This window comes from Anas acuta, chromosome 12 (assembly GCF_963932015.1).
Source record: "Anas acuta chromosome 12, bAnaAcu1.1, whole genome shotgun sequence".
Taxonomy (NCBI): domain Eukaryota; kingdom Metazoa; phylum Chordata; class Aves; order Anseriformes; family Anatidae; genus Anas; species Anas acuta.
In genome coordinates, this window is record NC_088990.1 from 21,200,643 (window position 1) to 21,225,216 (window position 24,574).

A 24,574-nucleotide genomic window follows, 5' to 3' on the forward strand; every position below is an offset into this window, starting at 1 on the left:
ACGAGGCCTGGGTCAAAAGGCACTTTCAGGTCAACAGGGGGCGTAACAGCAAAAGCCTTCGATGGCTGTAGCAGCAGAGGGGCTGATGGCGTAGCAGTCGGATCAGTAAAGGAGCCCGCAGCTCCCTCAATATTGGCAAGCCACAGGTTTGTGATTGTGGCTCCACACGGCTCTTTAAGGCCTCAGAGATTGCTCGCCAGGTGCCGAGCAATCCCACTGCAACCTTGCCGTTTTTAGTTGCAGAGTCCCACACCTTGACCTCAGTTTGGGCCCATATCTCAGGCTCATAAACCGTCCAATTGTTAATAAGGAGGATAAGCTGTAAAGGTTACCAGGACAGTCTTTGTTCCTAAGGACGTATGATTCCCCATAATGCGCAACTGCTTACCAGCGAGGGGCAGCTGTGTGTGCAGCTCCGCTTCTCTCAGCTCGAGCTTCTTCCCAGCTCCAGTGCGCCTGTTTCCAGCGACTTTTTGTATGAGCTTCTCTGAGCAGTTTGCTGAGTTTGGCCGAACCTACCTTCATGAGGCAATCAATGTGCCTGTTCCCGTCCCGGTCTCCATTCTGCCAGCCTGTTGTCTTCACTTCTTTTTCCTGCTTCTTTATTGATGATGTAACTTCATCGCGTTGCCTTTGTTATCTTGAGGGTAGGCTCCCCTCTTATACCCTTCTCTCCACAGCATTTCTTTTCAAAACAACTTTTCATTGGTCAAACATCTTTGAACGTAACAACAGCAGCAAATACCCAGAAATTTCATGCCTTAATGGCTGGAGAACAATAAACCAGTTGGAGAACAAGGAACCAGAGACTGCATGGAGTCTCCTGAATCACCCTTCTTTGTTCCCTCTAAACTTTTATATTCCTGATGGCCTCATCGTTAAGAGTTTAATGTTATCTCAACCACGGGGTTTTCCAACCCCCATGGCCACATTCCCAAATCTCCCCCTTCTTTATTAATATCAACCATTTTCTCGACACGAATTAGTACTCCGTATATAACACTATCACCTGTCCCTGGCTGCTGTTCCAAAAGGATGCAAAGTCCAGACCTTCTGACTAACAAGTACATGAACTTAAAATGATGTATAGGTCAGTCAGTCAGGATCCTAGAAGCACACAAAAGTATCAAGGCAGAGAAAGCTCTTATGAAGGAAAACTCCGAAAAAGGTGTTGTGTGACATCAAAATCAGTGAATTATACTTAGAAAGGGTGGACCTTTATATGCTCTAAAAGAGAGTGTATAGAGTTAATTGCAAAGAGCATGCTGATTACAAAAAGCATGAGAAAAAAAACGGTAATAGTGACACATAACATTTTATTAACAGCTATTACTTACTTATGTTGAAGAAATATGCTTTATCATTTGAAATTATAAAAGAAAAGCTGTTCAATTAATTATCACCTCAGTATCAAAATATCCCTAGCATTTTATAGCAATATTATGCTCTCCTACATTTGAGCCTAATAGGCAGTAACAACTTTTTCCTCCCTATTTCTAGACCCTACTGTAAGTAAAATAATATATTAAGGTTTGAATGTTCAGGAGGATGTATGTGAAAACCAATGTCTGCATTTCATTAGCTGCATCACAATTAACTTAATTGCATGGCTCGAACATACACATTAATATGCAACTCTGTGTGTGACAGTTTTGGAAATTCTGGCTCAAGTTAATGCTGTGTTTGTTGTACTTTCATTTTTCTTGCTACTGATATACAAAAGACTACCATAAACCTTTGATTTCACTGTTTAATAGCAGTGTGTTACTTTGTTAACAGGATCTGAAGGATCTGATTTATTCAGGCAAGGATTCAGCACCTTCCAAACCCCATTTTGTAAGCCTGAGCACCTCTGAATTAAAACCATTTCCTCCTTTTTCCAAGAGTCAGCTCACACAACCAGATGATGATAACATTCAAATTATAACTTAGAAGATACTAGGTTAAGAGCTAGAGAAGAAACACTTTCAAAGCAAAGCATTTAAGCTTATTTTCATCTGGTGATAGGCTTCAGAAGGATGGAGTATAGCAGACAAAAACTCAGTGACGTAGACCTGAACCCCAACCTGGTAGCTCAGATGCTTGAGACAGTCCTTTCTGTAATGCACGTGCCTAAATCGATGAAGCCAACTGAGAAGGACATCTGCTGTAACATGAATATGCCTCCATCTCTAAGTCTCTCATTTAGAACCATCCCTCAGCCAAGGCACGGCAGTTCTTTGCTGTAGGCCCAATTCTTCCTCTAAGTCTTTCTCTCCAAACTCAGCTCTAGATAGAGATTTTTCTTTTTGACACAGAGGAGTATTGGTGTCAATAAGCATTTAGGGAATCACTATCATTCTTAATAAAATTAAAACTCTACATTAAGCTTGAAAGCAAAATGGTGGGTCAACAAACACTTTTTTTTCCATCTTCTGTCTGTATACTTGGTTATTTCAAAGGTATATTTAGGTACTTCCTCCCTTTCAAGAGATTACCTTTGAAAACACATTTGGATGAATGCTACTTTTTCCATGGAGATGTGGCTAAACATTTTTGTTAGAGCAATTTTGTTTATCATGGTAATGCAATCAGTATCCCAGGAGGCTCATCCTTCACATAATGCCTGCCTGCAGTTCCACCTGCAAAGTTATATTATGGCAGTCTTCACAGATAAAGTACTGAAACTGTAATGTACAAAGCAGCACAATAATCTGTCAGAGGATGTCTTAAAAAAAAATAAAAAAGCTTCAACATAAATATTCACTGCAACCACCATGCTATGACAGTGCTTCATTTCAGGAACCAGTGGGTAATAAGCTGTATTGCTCATTCACTTAAAACAAATAGTTAGGAGATTCTGTGAGTGATTTCTATTTCCCGGACAAAGCAAAGAGCATTACCATTTTGCAGAGGAAATGTGAAACTGTAGTGATCAAGCTGTGAAGTGAATAAAGTCTATGAAGTGATTTACTATTCTTACTGCAGTCAGCTAGCAACAAAGTCAATCTCTTTTGTTGAGGCAGTGATTAGTGAGTGTAGTTGACCTATGATACCTACCACCTTGAATCCAATGGTTTGTACACTAAGTTAAAGGCTGTACATGCAGAACGATGCATTCATCCTGTCTGATACCTCTACAGGCTTTTCAAAGACCTCTATCTTTACAAAGAACTTAAAATGAAGTGCTGTATATATAATTAAGTAAATGAAAATAATTGCCAGCAAAATCACATGGGATGAACTTGCATGTATGTTAGTATAGATGGCATTAACAAAGCAGCAGCTGTCTAAATATTATTGAGACCTGCTAAAATGGACTTGTAAACAGTTTTTTTTTTTTTTTCGGATTCATTAAATAATTTGGTTATTAGACATATATTTTAATAGGTGGGCATTCAAATCCTTTCTGCAGTTTTCACATGAAGCTCTTTATGCAATTCAGCTTCTTACTTTAAAGGTAACTGGCCAGCTTTAGAGGAGCTGGGAATCTACAGGCTTCCAGGCTTTACATTTACTATCACATCATTTCAGGCTATGGGGATCATCATGTGCTACACGTAGTAACATCCCCCTATCTGACAGCTACCTTCACAGCACCATTAAAGGCATAATCTCTTAAATTAAATTTCTAAAGAACAGACAAAAAAGAAACAGATTGATGCAGGAAAAGCAGAAAGAATACAGACAAATACCATGATCAGGTAGCAGGAAAGAAAGCTCTAACAGCATTTATATTCGATCTTTACAGGTACAGTTTTAAGGTTCTTTTTCTCCACTTGCAAATATGAAGATATGTAGACATTCCCAGATACAATCATAACAGGTTTTGAGTAAGAACCAAGTTGTTTGAGTAACCACCTTATGAAAATACCCACTGAAGGAGTGCAGAATATCTCACAGCAATTTTCTCCTCACAGGATAACTCGAAAAAAAATGGTGGTGTCAAGGTGTCTCCAAAAAACCTGAGCACTACCTGCTAGGTAAATTCAGTATGCAAGCTACATCTCTGCCCTATTCTATTCTCCTTAACCGGAACTTCTTCAGGAAAGGATCATATGAAAAATAAAGGACCAATACCAGGTCAACCTCTCATTCTAATCATCTCAGTATAAAGACATTACACTGAAATCATTAATAATATTTCCAGTCCTTTAAAACTTTACTCATGACAGAGCAGTCAAATATAATCTTTAGCTCACCAGTTTCCAACACATATGTACATTGTCGTGGTTTCAAGAGTGCAGATAGCTATTTACTTAGGCAAATCTTGAGATTTGCTACACAAAGCAACAGATGCATGTGACATTTGTAAGGCAGTGAAGATGAAGCGTCACAAGCTGGCCTGAGAAACAAAACAAAACAAACAAAACAGAAAGAGGTATGCCATACTTCACCTAGACTATCCATGAGGGGCTGGAGGACAAACTGCAAAATAAAATCTTCGCAGCTACTGCAAAGTACAAAGGGAGATCAGCAGCATGGCTTTGGACATACTTCATAACTTACATTTATCTCCACAGCACTTTCCATACTGGGGCAATCTAATAGCTACACACAGGGGAGGGGTTCACAGAACTGCGGTATGCTGTACAATTCCATTGTTTCCACATTTCCGATGCCAGGAATTGCTTTTGCTGGACCTCATCTGTAAAATGCTTATTTTTTTGTATACAGTAAAGCCTTTGGATTGATTATATATGTTTAAAAACATATATAGCGTAAAAAAACCATTTAATATTTATTTAAAAATTTAAAAACATATATAGCGTAAAAACATAGAATAGCATTGAAAACTTATTTCAATGCTATTCTACAACTGCCTGGGTATCAGGACTAACTGATGAATACCATTCCTTAAGAAGTTCTGCGATAATTCCAAATGCCCATCAAGTCCAGGAGTTAGACTCCATGATCCTTGTGGGTCCCCCCTTTAAACTTGACATATTCCATGATTCTATGACTACTGTCATAGTGTACTAAAATCTACATGGAAAAGAAAGGGAAAAGAACAAATTGACTGCCACAGAATGTAAAAAACACATGTTTAAAAAATTAAAATAAGTTTACTAACTGATTGTAATTTGGTAGTAGAGAAGTACAGAAAGAGATAGCAGGCTGTACATTACAGGTTTCCTAATTACGTATTTCATCTGGGATTCCATCAACTGCTTCTCCTGTGAAGAATATTCTCTGTCTCTTCTATGAAATTAGAATGAATGACTAAGGAGCTGTGAAAAGCCAAGTGGTTTGTAAAAGCCTTGAATCATCCATATTTTATCAGCAAGATTTTTATTACTGGGCTGATTCTGAATTGCTGAGATTTTTTTCAGGATACTAGTGACAAAATACTTGTGCAATTGATCCTTCGCTTGGGAGGGCCACAATGTCTGTCTTTGACTCCTCATATTTGGGAAAATGGGAGAAATTTTCCATGCTGTGCTCATGCCCAGAGGTGAACTTTTCTGTAAATGGTTTACTTCTATATAGAAGTTTGTCACAAGACAAACACATATTTTAACAATTATTGAATTAAGAGCTTTGGTGTGGAGAAGATAAGACTTCAGTTGTGTTTAAGAACATGCCTTAATTGTTCCTAAGAAAAGGTGAGTTTGACTGCATGAAAAACCTCTGAAAGATCATATTTAAAGAGCTAGTTACTTTTCCTCTTTAAGGGAGGAATCCACTGTTAACAAGCCATAACTCACCAAGAACTGCTAAAGAGAACCAGAGAAATGTTTTGAGGATTGAAGGGAATATTTTAGGGCTCAAATATTCCAAGTACTCTATCAACATATAGAGCTTATCTAAGTTTACACAAAAGAAGATTTAAAAGTGACCAAAACTGAGGAGAGCATATGTGTTACAAAGAGATTCTTTAATATCATGAAGAAAGGGATAGCAACTAAATGCTAAAAGCTGAAAGTAGGCAAATTAAAGATAAGAACAGGGCTCACATTTTCTTAAATTAATCATACAGATTGTAAAGAGGAGCAATGCATTCACTATTAAATTAGACTGGGTATGGTTTAGCAACATTTTAGTTACAGAAACCTATTAAAGCCCACGCTGCTGTAACCAAGTGGAACAGTGATTTATGATATACAGAGAGAAAAGATCTGGGTACCTAGTTTAAATGAAACCTCCTGCTTTTAATGAAACGATACAAGCTGTAGGCTGTGAATACTGTGTATGTCAGGATTTGGCCTTTACTACCTGACATGCGTATGCAATCCTCTTAATGTTAGAAATGGTTTTGCCTAATACATTTTCCTCATACATAAAAAGAAAAAAAAAATCTATGCAGGAAATATTTCCCAAAGGATATATTCAGAACTTGTTTTAGGGGGAACCAGCTCTTAACTGAGGTTTTCACCATTAATATATGATTCCATTATCCTTTCTCATTAAGTAGTCCTAGAAGCTTTTTTGCTATTGCAAATAATACATGGCAGATGGGATAACCCCATCAGGTCATTTTGGGAGAAGAGAAGCTCTTTCAGATGTTTCCTGATTAGTTTAAGTATCCTTTAAGGGACATTAGTAATCTAATTTCACCTTTTTAAATAGGGTAACAGGAAAAGGCTAGCATTACTGAAATGAAAGTTATTCTAACATCTATTAACTTTTACCATGTCTCACTCCTCCACTTCTTTCTTTGAAATTAACATTATTTTAAAAGAGCAATGTATTCGAATGTGATTTTTTTTCCCACTGATATTAGTTCTGCTAAAATATTTAAACATATACTTAATAAATCAGCTTGTTTATATGACTCAGTCCTATACTCCATTTTTTTTTTTTGTAATCTACCTAGAATACATCAATCAAGAAATACAAGAAGCTAAAACAAATGGTAAAATAATGCTTATATTTTTCATGCAAATTAAAAGGAAGCACATGCAGACTGGGCATTCCCCCTTTACACAGACAGAATTATATATGTGGTATCTGCAACACAGAAGATATAATGGTGATGTGAAATTGGAACTTAACTGAGGAAGATCCGCTCATCTAACTGTCCTACGCCTAGAGAGCTATTATAAGCCAAGAAGTGATAAACAACATTGTAATACTCTTAATGACATTTATTAATTAAATATCGGATAATTTATTGAGTCATTAGGAAGTTCAATCTCATCTACATAGCAAGACTTTTAACTATTATTTTTTTAATGTAATAGCCATGATAGTAGTTCAGTGTTTTTATCCCTCATTTTCTAACTGATTTGCTTTCCTGTTGCTGTATGGCCTGAAAAATCAAAGTACGTTGGCATTACCTGTGCAGTTGTAACTCCTCCAGGGTTACGTTCAGCTCTGGGATGAGAAGCTTCAAATTTCACTTGAGAGTTGCACAAGGGTGAATTTCATACCTTTGACTAAAGCTACCCCTCTGCTTCTGGAAAAGGATATTACAGTGGAGAGGATTACAGTGTCTTGCAACCTCCCTCAGCACCAATTCACAGAGAAGTTGCTAGTACACATAAACATGGCTCTTTAAACGCAACTGCTTTTGCTGTTATCTCTTGGAGTCCCTGACTCCATTTCAAGTATGTCAGCCATGAACCACTGCTGTTAACATTTGTCTGATGGTGCTTTCCAGGCTCTTGGTTTTGATCCCCCACAGAGCAGACCTAGATCAAAACCCAGCTGTTGCCCCCGAGGGCTGCAACAATAAAATGGACCCATTCCCCTACAGAAGGGGCAGCCATGTTAGCCAGCCAGCAGTTCCCTTTGTGATCCCTCACCCCAAAACAAGTCATCAGCATAAAGATTTTACCACCACACTCATGTTTTGTGTTGCTTTGAACAGAGTGGCAATAGCCAAGCACACTTCATACTATCAGCAGAAAATACACACATATTATTTTGATGCAAACTCTGAACATGTTAGAGACCTACCTCAAAGAGCTTGTGGTGGGGTGACCCTGGTGAGCCACCCACCCAGCTGCCCTCCCCTCAGCAGGACAAGAGAGAGAATGAGACAAAACAGCTTGTGGGCTGAAGTAAGACAAGGAGATGGCCTACTGATCGCTGCCACAGGCAGAAAAGGCTCAATTTGCAGAAAATAAACTTAAATGATCACCAATTAAAATGAAAGTCAGATGGTGAGAGACAGAGAAAGACTAAAGCTCCTTTTCCTCACCTGCTTTACCTCCGACCTGGCTGCTCACAGGGCTGCTGCCCACACCTCCTCCTCACCCCCCACAGCTGTGCTGCCCTCTAAAATGGCTCTCTTTTCCCTGCTTAAAGAAAAGATTTTAAGTGACAAGCTACTCTCATATCACATGGGTATTTCAACATATGTGAACGAACCTCTCACACTACAGCTTAGATAGGCTTTAGTAGCCATACCCCTAGGTTTCTCTTGGTTTTTGTTGTGTTTTTCCTTCAGAATATGAAGAGTCAAATACACAATCAATGCCTCTGTCAGCCAACTTCTATCTTCAGCTGCAGACCTTCACGTGCAAAAGACCGAAGCTATGTGCACACAGTTGATACCTTTTACAGAAATTACAACTTATTACAAGTAATAGTGCCTTAATTCTTGAGTAACTGTCCATACACATATTCCACTAACAATAATTACAATAATTACAAAGCTGTGAAGCTGTCCATGCAGTGAGAGGAGCACCTCTTTACCAACACCAGTAGTAACTTTAGAGGTTTCACAGTCTCCTAAGACCTTGCAAGTCAGGAACAACCCTGTATCAGTCTGCTAGCCTTGGACTGGCAACCCTGGCATCAGAGGTAAGACTCAGCCAGAAGAGCAGCATGAATTCAGCTTTTTGAGCAGGAAACATGTCTGCCAGTGTTGTGACTTCTCATTTCTGCAGGCTAACAAGTGGCATATGATTGCAGAGATGAATTAACTCTGTAATAATGTACAATAGTTCATGCATTTATGCCAGCAGAGGTTACAGCTCTGGAGCAGAAGCTGCAGCAACAGCTCCCAGCACTACAGAGTGCACCAGATGCCAGAAATGATTTAGGACCAAGACACAGGATTAGGATCAGAGTGTGAGGAGAGGAATCTTATTCTGGAAGAAGTATGTTTCAGAAGGATGACTCTGAAAACACATCTGTTCTTCACCTCCTCTGGTGAAGATTTCTCAGCCGTACTGATGCACATATACCAGAGCAGATGCAGGTTTCTCATAAGACAATAAGCCTGTGCTTGTCCCTGTGACTCCCAAGGAGCAATGGGGGAGTTCTAGTATTTTCTGTGATGCCTTCTGCCCAGCAGATAAATGTGCTGTTCAGCCACAAGGGATATGTTTTTCTCCCAAGAACCGGAGATGTATGTATACAGCATCTGCTTTGAATTGGTACAGCCATTTTGAAAGGACAAAGCAAATATAGATTTTAAGAAGCAAAAAAAGAACTAAATATATATAAGGATTAAATTGAAATTAAGAGGCAATTTGTACAGAGCAGTGGAATTTTCCTGAGTAGAAGGTCTGAACCAGAAGACAGCTGAGACCCACCAGAAGGCACAATTGGTTTTTCACATTCCTTGTATGATGCAGGACGTAAGACTGAGTGTATCCTTCAGGGATACTGCCAGTATCCAACAGAAAAACTACACAACATACGCACTGCTAGAGATACACAAATATAACCAACTGCTTGAAGTAGAAACATGGTGCTGAACTGACATCTTGGATGTTTCTGTTCTATGTTTGTTAATACGTAGCTTTAGTATAAATGTACAAATCCTATGCAGTATCTGTCAATGAATGCGTTGAACTTTACAATGTACAGGTTTGTGTTTTTTTTTTTTCCTAATTGTATTGACTGTCTGATTTGCAAATCTTTTAGTCATCGGTACTAATTAATAGATCTCTTGTGTAGGCATTAGGATTTAAAATTTATCATGAAGACTTCCATTAATCCTTGCCTATCTTCAGCTTGGAATCAGTTTTCACTTTAGAATAAATAAAACAGAAAAAATCATTGTCTGCTCTGCATTGGCAGAAAAATCAGTTTTCTGGAAATAAATGTTGACTATATAAAGCTACAAGTCTTTCCTCTTCCCACAAACTTCAAAACCAATCTTTCTTCTTCCACAAAATCTAAACTATAATCAGAAAATAATTATATTCTGAGTTGTAAATTAAATCAGAATTGCTAAACATGAATTGCTAGCTCAGACTGGATCATTACAGTACTTAAAAAAAAAAAAAAAAAGATGCACAGGTCCCCTCCTAAGCTGAGTATTGTGATACAGGACCCTATGTGTTCTGCCACTAACAAAAGGAAACATGGACATTTTGGAAGCGACGATTTCAACACCTTTTCAATAAAAGCTCCCCCTTCTTCAAAACTTCAGTATTACCATTAACCTCTGAATGACTCACAAGCTTCTCAAATTTCCTGAAAACAACAACAAAGCTCCACCACTGTTTCTGGAGCCACTTATTTCAATAAATTTGCTGTTGTTTTTTCTGGTATCAAAATTATGATTTACTTTTCCATCTCCCTGGGACAGCAGCTTAGTACTGTTATTGTTTCGGTATACCTGCTTCTCAATCATTTATTTCTTTATGTGTTTCCCATTTCCTTCTCTTATTAAGCAGCCTTTACACTTTCACATGCAAACAGAACTGTACTTGAGAGGGCTATGCATTCACAGTACATCATTCTCTCTATGTGTCAGTCATCTTTCTGTCTCAGATACAAGCTCCCAAGGAAAACAAACAAACATTTCCCACCCACCCACCCCAGACTTGCTCCCAATTTCTGCACAGAAAGATTTTTTTCAGTCTCTTTGAATATATTTTCCTTCTATTTAATGGGTTAAACATCAAACCACTGAGGCTCAATAGGCTTGAGAATGCTCTTTGCCAGAAGAACTGGAATCCACCAAAGAGATTCCTGTTTATTTACAAACCTTTTTGGTATAAATACCTCTAAACATTTCATTATGGGGGAAATATATATATATATAAATGTATATGTATATACATACTGATTTGTTAGAAAAAGTTTCATTTTTGAACATTTCAAGTGCTAGAATTGAAAAATCAGTTTTATTTACACACTTCAAAGTTCATTTTCTATTGTAGAAACTACCAGAATATGGGAGACAGAATATCTAAACAGAAAAGCCATACATATATATACAGAGATGTTTATACAGAGTAGTAAAAAAGAGTTACAAGGAACACAGCCGTATTTCTGTGGTTTTCTCATTTTCTTAATGCTGGGTGTACAACACCTCAGTGCTAGATGATACTAGCTGGCTGACGGCAGTGAAAGTCTGATTATAGAGCTCTGAATACGTCTGCTCTTACCATCTAAAAAGATGGGCAGATCTGCTTGTCTGAATGAAATATGGCACAGGAAAAAAAGAGAGTCTATTGCAAAGCTGGCTCTTCACACAGTCTGAGGAATGAAGTAGGACGTGGCATAATCAGAACAACTGTAGAAGTATGACACATACTGACTATGTTCAGGAATAACAATGTGACCCTGTCTTTCCATACAGTTCAGAAAAAAAATAATTAAAAAATGAGTAGTGCAAGCTGGTATCTACATTAAAGCTGAGCTGAACTCCAATGAATAAAAGGGGAGGAAAGAAGTATGATCAGAGATTAGTGATGTGCAAGAAAGAAGGCAGAGCAAAGTAAAAAAAAATCATGGCTAGGACAACCACAGGAAACATGCTGCTGGCAGATGTTTGTTTTAAAGTTTTCCATGACAGACTATGCATAAGGAGCGCAGCTTTTTCAGAACACTGTGAGCTGCATTTGGAGGAGAGCAGAAACAGCCCCATGGGACAACCATTAAAAGAAAAGCTTCTGAAGAAGACACCTCAAAATGCTTACCGTCCTGCAGTGCCAGCTTGGCACCGCACTGCACCGGGCTGCCATTCCCCTGCCTGTGTAATCCTCTCCTGCTGCCTCCCTTCAACAGCTCACATGTAACGAGGCTTGGACGTTGGTGGCTGAGCCCTCGGTTTGGGCCTACTGTCTCATACAGTCCAATACAGAGTTTCAACTTCTGTCACGCCTCCAAGATTAATAAATTCAAATGTTTTAAGTTGGAGGCAGTCAGGAGACCTCCAGTATATCATGAGCCACTACATTTCATTAGTTGTTCCAGTACTGAGTTTAAAATCTTGGGTGTGACCTTCCAAAGAGACACCTAGCCCTGACCTCAGTTTGTCAAGACCTGGAAAACCTCGGTACTCCCTTGTGTTTGTTCAAGGTTAATCAGCACAACTGTTCAGCCTCTGTTTGATTTCTCATTTGAATTTATTATGTTTCAGTTTCCAACTGATGATTCTTGTTATTATTTTGCCTCTTGGATGACATAACTACACAGAATAAAGAGGAGTCTCTCTCATGAACTATAACCACATCATTTCTCCTTTCAGCACCTTCCTTGATTTATCAGCATCTCTTAAAAATTTGGGCCACTGGACTGGATAGAGGATTGAAATAGCAGATCCACAGATGTATAAATCGTTGATTCATAAATGGTGGTTAATATTTTGCTTGATTATTGCATGACTTCAAACTACTCATTTTCTTCATGCAGTCAAAGTACATTATCTTGCATCCTTCCAAGGACAGAAAATAAATAGTAAACACACTTTGGTCTTCTCTTTGTCATTTTATTGATGACCTTGCCAGACCTTTCTACTAACAGGTCAAAACTACAGCTAGGATATGATCTGGTCCTAACTTACCAGTTTTGTAGCTATATATGCTATATGCTTTCTCCTAATAGACCTGTCTTTCCATTTTCTTTGTTTTATGACTTCTTCATATGAATTACTATCACTTTTTTCCATTGTTACATGTTTGTTATTAATTTCTTATCAATTCCATTCTTCAGTTCAGACCTGAGTCAGAATAGCCTTTAAACCAAAGATTCCCTCATTCTTGAAAGAGCACTTGGGGCTATCTGGCCACTAAATGCATTCTTCTTTAAGAAGTCCTGGCTTAAACTTCTGTTTTTGTCTGTTTTTCTCATCCCTTCTCCTATACAATTTCACCATAATAAATTCCTAGCAATTTATTATGTTTCAGTTTCCAACTGATGATTCTTGTATTGAAAATAAGGTTTTCTACAACCAAGACTGCCTCCTTTAGTAATGCGATTAGAAAAGCTGCTGAGTCTTGCAATTAATACTCTAATAAAAAAATATATATATAAGTTTGACATTTTGGAACCATAGCAACATGTCTCAGTTAAAGGGACACAGAAAAATAGGGAATTTTATTACATGAATATTTTAGTTTCTGGAATCCTACTTTTAGATTTTGTGCTGAAAAGCACATTCAAGTTGTAAAGTTAAAAATCTACCTTCCCTGCATTTACAAAGTATAGTGCAAAGATCTGTATCTGACAGCATATAAAACCACATGTGAGCTTTTGAAATTCTGGTTGTATTCCAAATGTACAAGTACTCTCACCCATGCTCACATTCTCTTACATAAACGGGCTTTAAGGATGAAAGGCTTTCAGAATTGTGTGATTCAAATTTAATAAAATATAATCCTTAATCCTCTGCATACATTATAATAGTATGCTCTGAATATTATTACGTCTAAATTCTAGAATCATTACAGTTTTTCAAACTTTAAATGTCAGCAGCCAATCTTATATTGAATTCAGCTTGTGTATTTCAAATTGAACACATGCTACGTTCTAATTCAGTGTTTTAAAATAAATCATTTACTTTCTAACTTTTCTTCTATCTATCATCAGACTAAATTAACACATGTTGTTTCCTGCATAGATATCCAATTCACACATCAGCAGGTGGTATACAATTTTTCCTGATTTTTTTTCCCCTCTGTTGCTATATTGCATGTTGTATGTTTAGATAGGACCATCTTATTTAAAAAGCAGCAGCAGAGTGGTACTGTAGAACAATACCAGCTTCTGCAGCATATCTTTCAGTTTTTAATGACTCTTACCTTTGTACCATCTAGTAACTGTTCTACTTAAAAAAGCTATAGCTTTAAGCTAGTGAAAGATTTAGCATGCGTCCTATATTAATGAATTCAAAGGGCAATTACCAATGTCAATCAGCTAAAGTAATACTGACCAATTCACGTGCAACTGCTTCATGAAAATGGCAAATTAATAAATAGAGATTTAATCTCTTGCATGATCTTGTATGGCAGATGCAAGTATGTGTTCTTGAGCATTATTCTAATACCTATCAGTTAGACCTTTTATAGATTTTCTTTGACAGTGACCACTGTAAATACTTACTTTTTGTCAATACGGTTATGACTTTTCTAATTTTTTTTTTTCCTGAACTCATCTCCTCTACCTTCTTAACCAGCAGGAAAAAAAAAAAAAAAAAAAAAGTGGAAAGAATGCATGTATACACAGAGAGGATGGTTCTGGTTTTCATTCAAAACTCTTGAATTTCACCAAAAAGCCCAGAATATTAAAAAAAAACAAACAAAACAAAACCAACCAAACAACAACAACAAAAGGAAAAAACAAAACAAACAAAACACAAACCCCCCAACCCTTAAACCCAAAACACTGAAATGACCACCAAGAAAGTTGTATGGGCCACCTCCTCTAACCCACCAAAATACCAAAAACAGCCCTAAAAGAAATCAAGTAAAGCAAAAGGATTATCAACCAATCCTGGAGTCTGAAGGAAGTTTACAGTGAGTCAACGTTGTATTTCTATATTCTTTCAATGCGTAACTTTATTGTCCTTTAGAACTACACATAAAATAGAATAATAGCTTCACATGGTCCAAATGAAGAGTTTGGCTTTTCAGATTAACATTTTTGTTTCCTACAGTAGCAATTATAGGAGATACTAGGAGTTGGCTAGAGAGCTCAGTGCAATCTATAAACACTTATTCATAGAACCACTGGGTGGACACTGTGTTGGAGCCAACTTCTGTGATCAACATTTCTGTTATGAAACAAGCTTGACATTTCTGTCTGTCTCTCTCTTTTTTTTTTTTTTTTTTTTTTTTTTTAAGTGGACAAGGTAATTTTTAACAGAGATACAGCTGTTTGCAACCAACTGTGCTCAAGATCAAAGTGAATTAATTCTATTGAAATAAGGTAGCAGCACTGTATAGAGCAACAAATTGGGAATAAAGAATAATATAAAATGAAGATTTGAATGAGAAAGGCACAAAAATGAACATGCATAACCCTACTAAAGCTTCTCTCCATTTCCTAATTCCCTCCTGTTAATTCTTTGTACTGTAGTGAATTGATCAGCTATTAAATACATTATCACCTCTTTTTTAAAAAAGATCGCTATCTTCCGCATTTGTCTTGAAGCTAATGTTATCTAGTCTTCTAGAAAATGATACTGGATATCCCTTTCAAACCATGTCAATTCTTTGTCTCTGCTGCACTTTGTTGTTATCCTGCTCAGATGCATCTCGCATTTCACAAGGGCAGACATTATCTACGGATCTGGCATTCTTTCTGAAACAACAGGATTACTGCATCTTTGACCTCCTCACTTATTAAAAAAAAAAAAAAATCTACTTGCAACCTAAACATGTTCAACTGATGTCCTTATTGGCTCACATTTCTACACTCAAAGCTTACAATTATGTTTATCGATTAAACAAGAGTCTCTGTAATAAATATTTGCAACATTAGGAAAAATAAGACACATCAGCCAAGTTTCGTCATGAAGATTTGTGCACCCCTTCTAAGTATAACACTGCGCTGAAGCTGGGCTAACCAACCACAAGTGAAGGTTTGCAAAGATCTTAGCTGTTAATATACCACCAACCTTCACGTGTCCAAAAGGAGGTGAAGCAGGTCCGACAACCCTCAGTTCCAGGTGTAAAAAGAAACCTAGAGAAACTAATGCTTCCTACAGACAGTTCCAGGTGTGTTGGAATTGGACTAGGATAGATCAGTGCAGAGATAATGAAATTAAAACACACTTAGGGGAACGCTGATCTGCACATCAGTCTGAGTGTATGAATTCTCAACCCAGCCTTGCTGGCATCCTGTGTCAGCCTAGATGAAATTCATAAAACTGGATGAGTAGACAGGGATCCTTCCATTATGTTCTTCAGACTAGTGGTCAGGACAGTCATGCTGGATGGAGAAGACCCATCTTAAAGCCCCTTTATTCCTGACCTGGGAGAGGCCCTAGAAACAAGCTGAACCCTCATGTTAGGACAACACAGAGGAACAGAACTTTTTTCTCAAGCTGTTCTGTGAAAAGCACTTGTCTCCATACAAAACATTTAAACAGTCACAGAACCAGTGGCTTAAGTCCAGATGTTATGAGAAATGACCACTTCAATTCTAAGCTATCAGCCTATTCTTTCTTTTCTACACAGAATAAAAGATGGCACCACTGTTTCCTTTCCCTCTATAAATGATGCTTGTTCCTACTCTGTCAGAGATAACCTCTGTTAACCAAAACGTTTAGATTGCAATCAGTATTCAGATATGGTTGTTATTGAGCAACTCCCTGCAGAGTCAAAGCCTCAAGAAAAAGACAGATGTAAATACAACAGAACACTGTAATTAGTAGATGAGTTGGTTAGAAATGGGGATCACAAAAATTCCTTCTTGGCAGCAACTTAATTCCCTCAAAATTTTCTGCTCAGGTCCATGTTAGATTATGAGGCAGTAGCTGTAAAGGGGCTGCAGGAAAAATTGAATCATGTTATTTGCAGATTTTTACACATTTTCAGAATTTCTGACAGTGATACTTAAACTGATCTGGAAACAGCAACTTACATAATTATGACCACAGATACAGTAGCATTGTGCCTCTACGGAAGACAAAGAGAGAAGACTAAACTGAGTGTTTCAAGGCAAAACTAGTGCAAGACACACATGCCATATCATTTCCCACCATGGTATGGTATGGTGGGAAATACCACTTTTCATTGCAGCCAGGCTGGAAACACTGGTAGAACTAAAAAAAAAACTTCTGATGACAAAGAGATTAAAAAGAACAATACAAGGGACTGAGATATCCTCTCCACTTCATATATAAATAGCTTTCCCCAACACTTAGCAATCTTGTGGGATCAGTACTGCAACATGCATTCAACTTTACAGCAACTTATTTTAGCATTTTGAATACCACTGAACCGTGCAATTTCTTTGAAGTAAAACACGTCATTTCTAGGTTTAAAACCCATAAAAGCATAGTTGTACAAAAACTGTGGCACAGAGTAGATGCTCTGGAAATTTTACAGCATCCTATGTCAGGTTGAACTTAATTGCTAAAGAAAAAAAATCTTTTAAATATAAGATCAACACTCAGCCTTTGAACACTAACGTCTGTTCTCTGAGAGTTAATTACAACTAACAGCAGAGGATAAAAATAAATAAATTGAACATAGTTATACGATGCTGAAGCCTGTCTTGACAAACACTTAAAACAGAAGTGGTGGAACTGCTACTGATAATTTAGATAGCTGTCTTAAAGAAGCCACTTTACAGTCCATGTTTTTATTACATGATTAAGTCACACGTTTTTCCCTATTCTATAAGCAAGTAAAATAGTTCTTTGGGATATTCACTTAACTTGACTAATACATAAACTAGAAAAAAAATGAATACAAGGAACATAAGTTGGGCATTAAATGACTCCTTGGTTATTTCACTAAGAAGTCTTAACTTACAGATCCTCTCCGGACAAACGTTCATGCAACTCCAATGGACTTCATTGTCTTATTGTTGGGAATTTCTTTCAGAACCATTTTACCACAATAGAGATCATTTGTTTAAAATACACTTATCTTGGTAGTCTATACTTGCTGTAGGAACATGAAACAGTGGCTTTGTTCTAAAAGGCTGTAAACGTCTGTTTACTGAGAGCTTCAGGACTGGCCATTTGGGTGGATTACCTGTTTTTTGAGTAATATTTTAAAGATAAATCAGTGTGCACTTTTCCTTCTTCATTCTATGCTATGTGTTTCCATACGTTTCTCTCCTGGAGTTGTCATTAACAACTAACTCTAAAAGATGAAACTTCTCCTGCTTCTAACACAAAGCATTAGGATGGAGCATCCTACTCCCTGATCAATATCTCAAAATAAGGAAGAGTCAGACCTGCATCACTTGAAATGCACCTTTGTCCACTCAGGCTTCATTTCTGCTGCTACATAAAGACCTGGGCGAGCTATATAAGGACCTTTCTGTACTATTAACATTAAGTTTGCTTAAAAATGAAGAGAAGTTTTTGAACATTTTGGCTAAGGAAATCTGTTTTTCAGCAGATGTGCATCTTCAACTTTTATCTGTCTGGTAAGGTGCAACTGCTAACAGATTAGTTAGCACAGGAGAGATTACTCCCACGTTAGGGCACAGACTTTATGACATTGAGATCTTCACCTTTGGAGCAGGAGTTCCTTCCACCACTTTTCACACAATGACACTGTCTCTCTCTTTTTACCCATTTGATGAACTGGGAAGAACTTAGCCTGAAGATCTCCACCTCTTTGCTTAATTTCCTTGAAATAGACCCATTGGTTCAGGAAATATTATGGTAAAAGGAGAGACAGACAAATGTAGATAGTGTGCTTTCATATGGCATATTTCTTCAAAAGGTCATTGGAGAAAGCTGCGAGTAAGCAACAGAAGTCAATGCTATGCTGTCTGTATCTAGGGCAAAGACAAGCGTGCCTGCAGTACTGGACTACATCATAGGAACCTAAGTTTTATTACTGGATCTTCGACGTGTTTGCAGTACAACTCTGAACAAGTCACTTTGCTATCTTTGTGCCCCATCTAGCTTTATGACTCATTTACCTTTTACTTAATTATGAGTAAGGATACTCATCTATGACAACTTTACACAGTATCCAGGACATCTGGACACCAATCTCAGTTGAACTTTTGTGAGCTGCTGCAATACAAATAGCTATATAGCTATCTAAGTCTTGTCTATTTAATTAGCTAATAATTAATGTGGAATAAATATATTTTATATAATAAAATATATTTTTTTCATACTGCAAACTAACAGCTAGTATGAAAGTCCCATGTAAAAATCTCTGTCTACAGTAAATACCCTTCATATGGAGTAGTTTAACATTCAAGAGCATTAAGATGGAAAATGGCTATGCTGTTAAATTATACTCTCACCTATTCCACATAGCCTTCTGTGGTAGACAAGTCCTTAGTGTTAGAACAGGGAGGATTATAATGATATTTAATATAAAGAGAATAACTGTAAAATAGATCAAAACATAGCTGATATAAATCATAGCTGTATTACAGCATAAACCCTTCTGGTGTGATACGTATCTAGGCACATCCTGACCTATGTGTACAATAGCTAAATATTTAAGATTCCATTGCTTCTAACAGGAAAATCTTAATAATGAAAATTCTCCTCTTCCCCCCCGCCCCTGAAAAAAAAAAAAAAAAGACTCCTCTTTCTATTATTTAGCATGTTTTAATATAGAGATAAGTCCCAAAAGTATTCCAATATACTACCTTTTATTCTTGCATTAAAATGCAATCTGTGATCACTGATAATCAGCAAAACTCAGTCTGAAACTCATTTTAAGATAATTGTCATCTTTTAGTATTGAAGAAAAATCTACCTTTTCAACTTCAATTGAAAAGAATTTAAAATCACAAAAGCAGATTTAGATTTTGCTAAGTAGTATGGGTGAAACAACATAGAAAATTAAAGCATATGGGAAAGAAATTTGCTAAGAAGATATTAAATCCATTACAAATTATTATTGTCTTTCCTTATCAAGTCTTTAATATATTAAAGTGTGTCAACAATTTGAAAGGAATTACACAAAATTCCTTATAACTCTAAAAGATCCTATCTACTCTAGGAATAATAGTGGCTTGCCTAAAATCAGCAGGACACTGCGTTAAGTCTCACTTTGTAGCAGTGAAGCATTACAATGCAGAGAGGAGCACTGCTTCTGCTGGAGTTCTCTGCAACCTTCTGGTCAGACAGAATTACACCTGAGCAGTTGCTGCCCAGCAGCAAACATAGCAGTGCAGGAAAGCTGGAAATCAAGCTGCTGGAGATTCCTGGTCTTATAGGAAGTAGGTCTCATTTTATCAAATGGAAGTCATAGCGAGCCAAATGTTGTTGTCAGCCATACAGGAGAGAAACATAAGACTGCCTCAACTTTATTTAATTGAAATGTTTTTTAACGGTTGTCAGTGCTGTCAACACAAAACAAGGAAACACATTCCTCCTTCTGTGAAAACAGTGGGCATTAAACAGAGGAACATGATAGACCCCTGCTTCAGTGCCCACTTACTGAAAATGAAGGCACTGAAGTACACCAGATAAACACTCAATGATAGCTTCTAATCTCCCTCTGCTCAAAACAGACGATTGGTAAAACCAGCCAGCACTGTACAGGCACAAATGTTGAGAGGACCCGAGTCTACAAGAATTTTCTTTAAAAACAGCAATAATAATGATCACAGTCTCTGGAGTATTAACAGCCTCACAGTAAAGGGTCATCTAATACGAAACTTTTGAAGCACCTGAACACAGAAACTCCTGACTTTTACAGGAAAGAGAGCCATCGTGTTTTACCAGACTGGGTTACGGCATTTCATTCTCCTCTGTACATAGACAGTGGAAGCAGCCAGAAAGCCAGCTTAGGGAAGTGGCATGACCAGTGGCCTCTCTGCAGGGGAAGCTTCAGAACATGAAGTTTAAACACATATTCTGGTTAAAGGTGGTGAATGTCATCCCAACAGGAAAGAAAGCATATAACAGGGATTGCTCTCATATCTCAAGCCAACGTGTCTTTAGTCCGGGCTGTTAATCTCAGCATCACCAATATATGAGTACAAAGGGTATTTTTTTAATCTGGATTGCTCCATTATTTATCAATCTTCCCATATTCTATGCTTTTGTTATATGATATTTTTAGACTATGTTACCTAACGTACCTCTCAATTACAGCTCACTTTTCCAGTCAATTTGAACCAGATTTCTGTGTAAATCTGAGGCACAGGATACGTTCATAAACATGAAATATATTATCTAGCTATTTCTTTGCATATCTTGTACATCTATCTATAAATCATTTTTATTCACAAAGTGAAAAGATGACTGATTTAATACAAATGGGAATTTCAAGGTCTTAATTAGTTTTATAATATTTCAAATCTTTATAAAGTTATCCCTGCAGTTAAGCAATATATATATATATTAATCATTAACATGGTTATTTGGTCCATTGCTGTATAAATAGCATTTAACTAATATCCAAGACATTAGCTACTACATTATGCTATCAACTGTCAGTGACAAGTTTCTCCTGGGCTGACAATGCGTTAATGAAAATACAGCAGACCACAGATCTGTGTGATATTTTTATGATTAGGAAAAAGTAGAAATGAGAGAGCAAACATTTACTCAGCTCCAGAAAGTGCTCCTTTTTTTTTTTTTTTTTTTTTTCCAAATTATGAGACACAGAAAATTACCAAACAAGATGTGAGCAAATGACTCCTGAAAATCCCACTTTTCCTCCTCCCCCCCCTTCCCACCCTCCATACATTTTTTCTTTTAAAATACTCTCAGTAGTAATCACAGACTATCAAAAATATATTTTGGAGGATTATTTCATAAATACATTTGATCATTTTAATTTTCTGCTCTTAAGTACATCATTATCATCCAATAGCAGTGTGGGATGCTCATTTTCTGTGAATTTGTGCTGAGGGTCTGATTCTGAGAACCTGAAAAGCTCCCTATTGATCACAGACTTTGAAACAACAGTGGTTTTTCAGGGCTACTCATGGCTGTCAAAACTGCCAAGTATTAATGATGCTATGTGGTTCTTTAATTCTCTCCATTTTTCTTTTGTTGTCTCCTTGCTGTCTATCTCTAAGATGCTAGTGCCTGATGGATACAAGGAACATAAAGAAAGGATAACTTCTGGCCAGGAATGCTCTTCTCTTTATCTTTTGTAGTTTTATTTTTGTACTTTAAAGTGAAATATTCCTACTATGCAGCCAGATGTTCTATAATCCTATTTTTATACAGCCCAATGGAATCAAATTCCAGGTAAAGTCTCCTTCAGGATGACTTGAATGATTGGTAAATTCAGACTTTAAAATCAGATAAGAGTTTAAGGCAAAAGTGAAATATGCTTTTGCTAAAACAAAATTGTTCCATCTAATATCACACATGTATAAATACACTAATATTCCTTTGCTAAAAAACAAAGGCATATGTTTGCTACCACACTGGTATGGAAAACAAATGACATCTGTTAAATTTTCTGCTGCAATATTAAAAGGCAAAATATATTAAACGCTGGAGCCTGAAAATTTTGGTGTTTATATATAGGAGGCTATCTGTAAGAGCAACAAAATTCTACGTAGGGCCAACATAGCACAACTCTACCAGAATTAGACAAACAAAAAAAATTTAAAGGGTTAAAGGTACTTCCCCAAATCAGGCATCTAGCCACAGGACTGGATTTTTTTTTTTTTTTTGAAAACGTGACTCCATATTTGATGTCTTCTATATTTTCTTATTTGATAAACAATGTATCACTATTATGTCACAGCAGAAATTTCCATCCTATTTATTCACAACAACAGTATATTTAGAAAAGAACAAGCACTTCATGTTAGTTCACCTTTCCTTCCAGTGAGGTCAATGAGGGTTTTACTGCTGCTAGTAGAAACAAAAGACAACTAATAAGGATCATTTTGAAAAAAAAATCCTACTGGTGGAGTTACATTAGCTATATTATAAAGTAACAAACCATGCTTTAAAGTTACACAGCAGAAGTCTGCATCATAAATATGACCTATGACGAACACGCTACCTTTATCCATTTGCACAGGGTTATAAGCAACCCTTTTTCCCTAGGAGTAGGGTTGTCACCTGCCCAGGTGCCAGCACTGCCCAGTACAGTGTCTATGCTGCAGGTCACAAAGCTCATGCTAGATGCACTTGCTAAGTCATGTTATTTGCTGGCCTTGAAAACTGCACATACAAGCCACTGCTCTTCAAAAATTTATCAATAACTCTAGCAGGAGGCCAGCCACAATGTATGCTGCCCTTTCTGATGTCAAAAAAAGTTGTTTCACTCCATAAACAGCTGGTTCCACTCCATACTCTTGAACCATAGGGTTAAATTTCCCACAAGAAAAATCAATACAAAGGCCCACAAGGCAGAAGTACTACTGCAGTTAAAACACTAAGTAGCTGCTATATGGCAGTAGGGTTTCTAATGACTAAAAAGAGACATGTTTTTAACAGAAATCTCTTCTTATCTTGGTACAGACTGAAAGGAAAACAAGATATATATTGAAGAGGAAAGTAGATTATTACATGTTTTTAAAACAAGGAAAAAATAAAGATTAATTTAACAGAAGTAGGTCAAAAAGATACGGGCATACTTGAAGATGGTAAATGGCACTGAGTAAATTCAGCTCAAACTTATACCACCTTCTCTTTTCGTCCCTTTCTGGAAGGCAATGTGTGCACAAACTCTCCAGACTGCCAACAAGAAATCACTCGGTCCCAGGAGGTGGGAAAATCAAACTGTACACACCTGAATTAGCTATAGTTCAAGAAGTTTGTGTGCTCAGAAAGAATCCTTGTTTTGCTCTCATGCTGTTACGTCATATATCATACTACCTAAGGACAGATCTAGCATTTGACTCATCCCCTCCCAGAATATGTTTTAATTGATTGCATTGTAATTGGACTCAGTGTCACTAACTTCCTTTATTTGACTACCAACTCTACAGTGTCAAGTTGTTTTCTGAAATCTCAAGATCCTGGAGACAAGTAATCAAATGAGTAAAAATAAAACCCTAAACCCTTCAATAACCAGCAAACCAGGAAGTTACTATCTGTTGTAGCTATGAGACAGAAGCTTGGAAATATGAGAGTATACCTTGAAAGCTCAAAATCTGAAATGCAAACCACAATTCATATCTGAGAAAAAACAAAAGCAAAGCACACACACACACACAAAAACAAACAAACAAACAAAAAAACCAACAACCACAAAACACACACACAAAAAAAATAAAACAAAAACCTGCAAAACTCAGGTAATGTGGGGAATAATGTACACGTTTTTGAATACTTAGACTTATAGAAAAGACAACTCTTTTTCAACTTCATCCTCTGGAAATAGTGTAGAACACTAACCTATAGTCATAGCTGTGTTCGCCCACACATTCAAGTGATTCTCCTTCCCCATAAATTAAAAAGAATGACAACAACAAACATTTTAATCCTATTCTCCTTACTATTCCCATTTTGCTTTTGACTATAAATTGCCTTTAGTCTTCACCAATGGCACAATCTTTCAAATGAAGAGTATCTTATGCTAGATACTGGCACAGTGCTTAGCAATAGCAAGACTCAGATCTGTATGGAGAACATAGGTGCTGCTACAATAAACAGCCCTTGTGAAAGCACTGGAAGCTGACATTCTGGCTTTTAGCAATTATTCAACATCAGTATTTTGTGGCAAAAAAACCAACAAACCACAATTAAAAAAATGGTGACAGAAACACCCGCATTTCAGCTTAGAAATTAATTTAATTTCAGATCAAAATAATGAGATTTAAAACATATAAATGTTAATGGACATTTAATGGGGCCTTGGGCCCCAAAAGACTCTTAAGATCT

General features: G+C 37.0%; 1 protein-coding gene across 2 annotated transcripts in view; it reads right to left on the reverse strand.

Annotated features, from left to right (window-relative positions):
- SEMA6D (semaphorin 6D) overlaps positions 1-24,574 on the reverse strand; it is a 233,526-nt gene that overhangs the window by 148,273 nt on the left and 60,679 nt on the right. The window contains exon 1 of one of the 2 annotated variants that reach the window (XM_068695978.1): positions 7,260-7,375. The exons of the other annotated variant lie outside the window; for it this stretch is intronic. The gene's annotated coding sequence lies outside the window, so the exon portion shown is untranslated. Of the gene's footprint in view, positions 1-7,259; positions 7,376-24,574 lie in introns of those variants that run through there. 2 annotated transcript variants of the gene reach the window in all.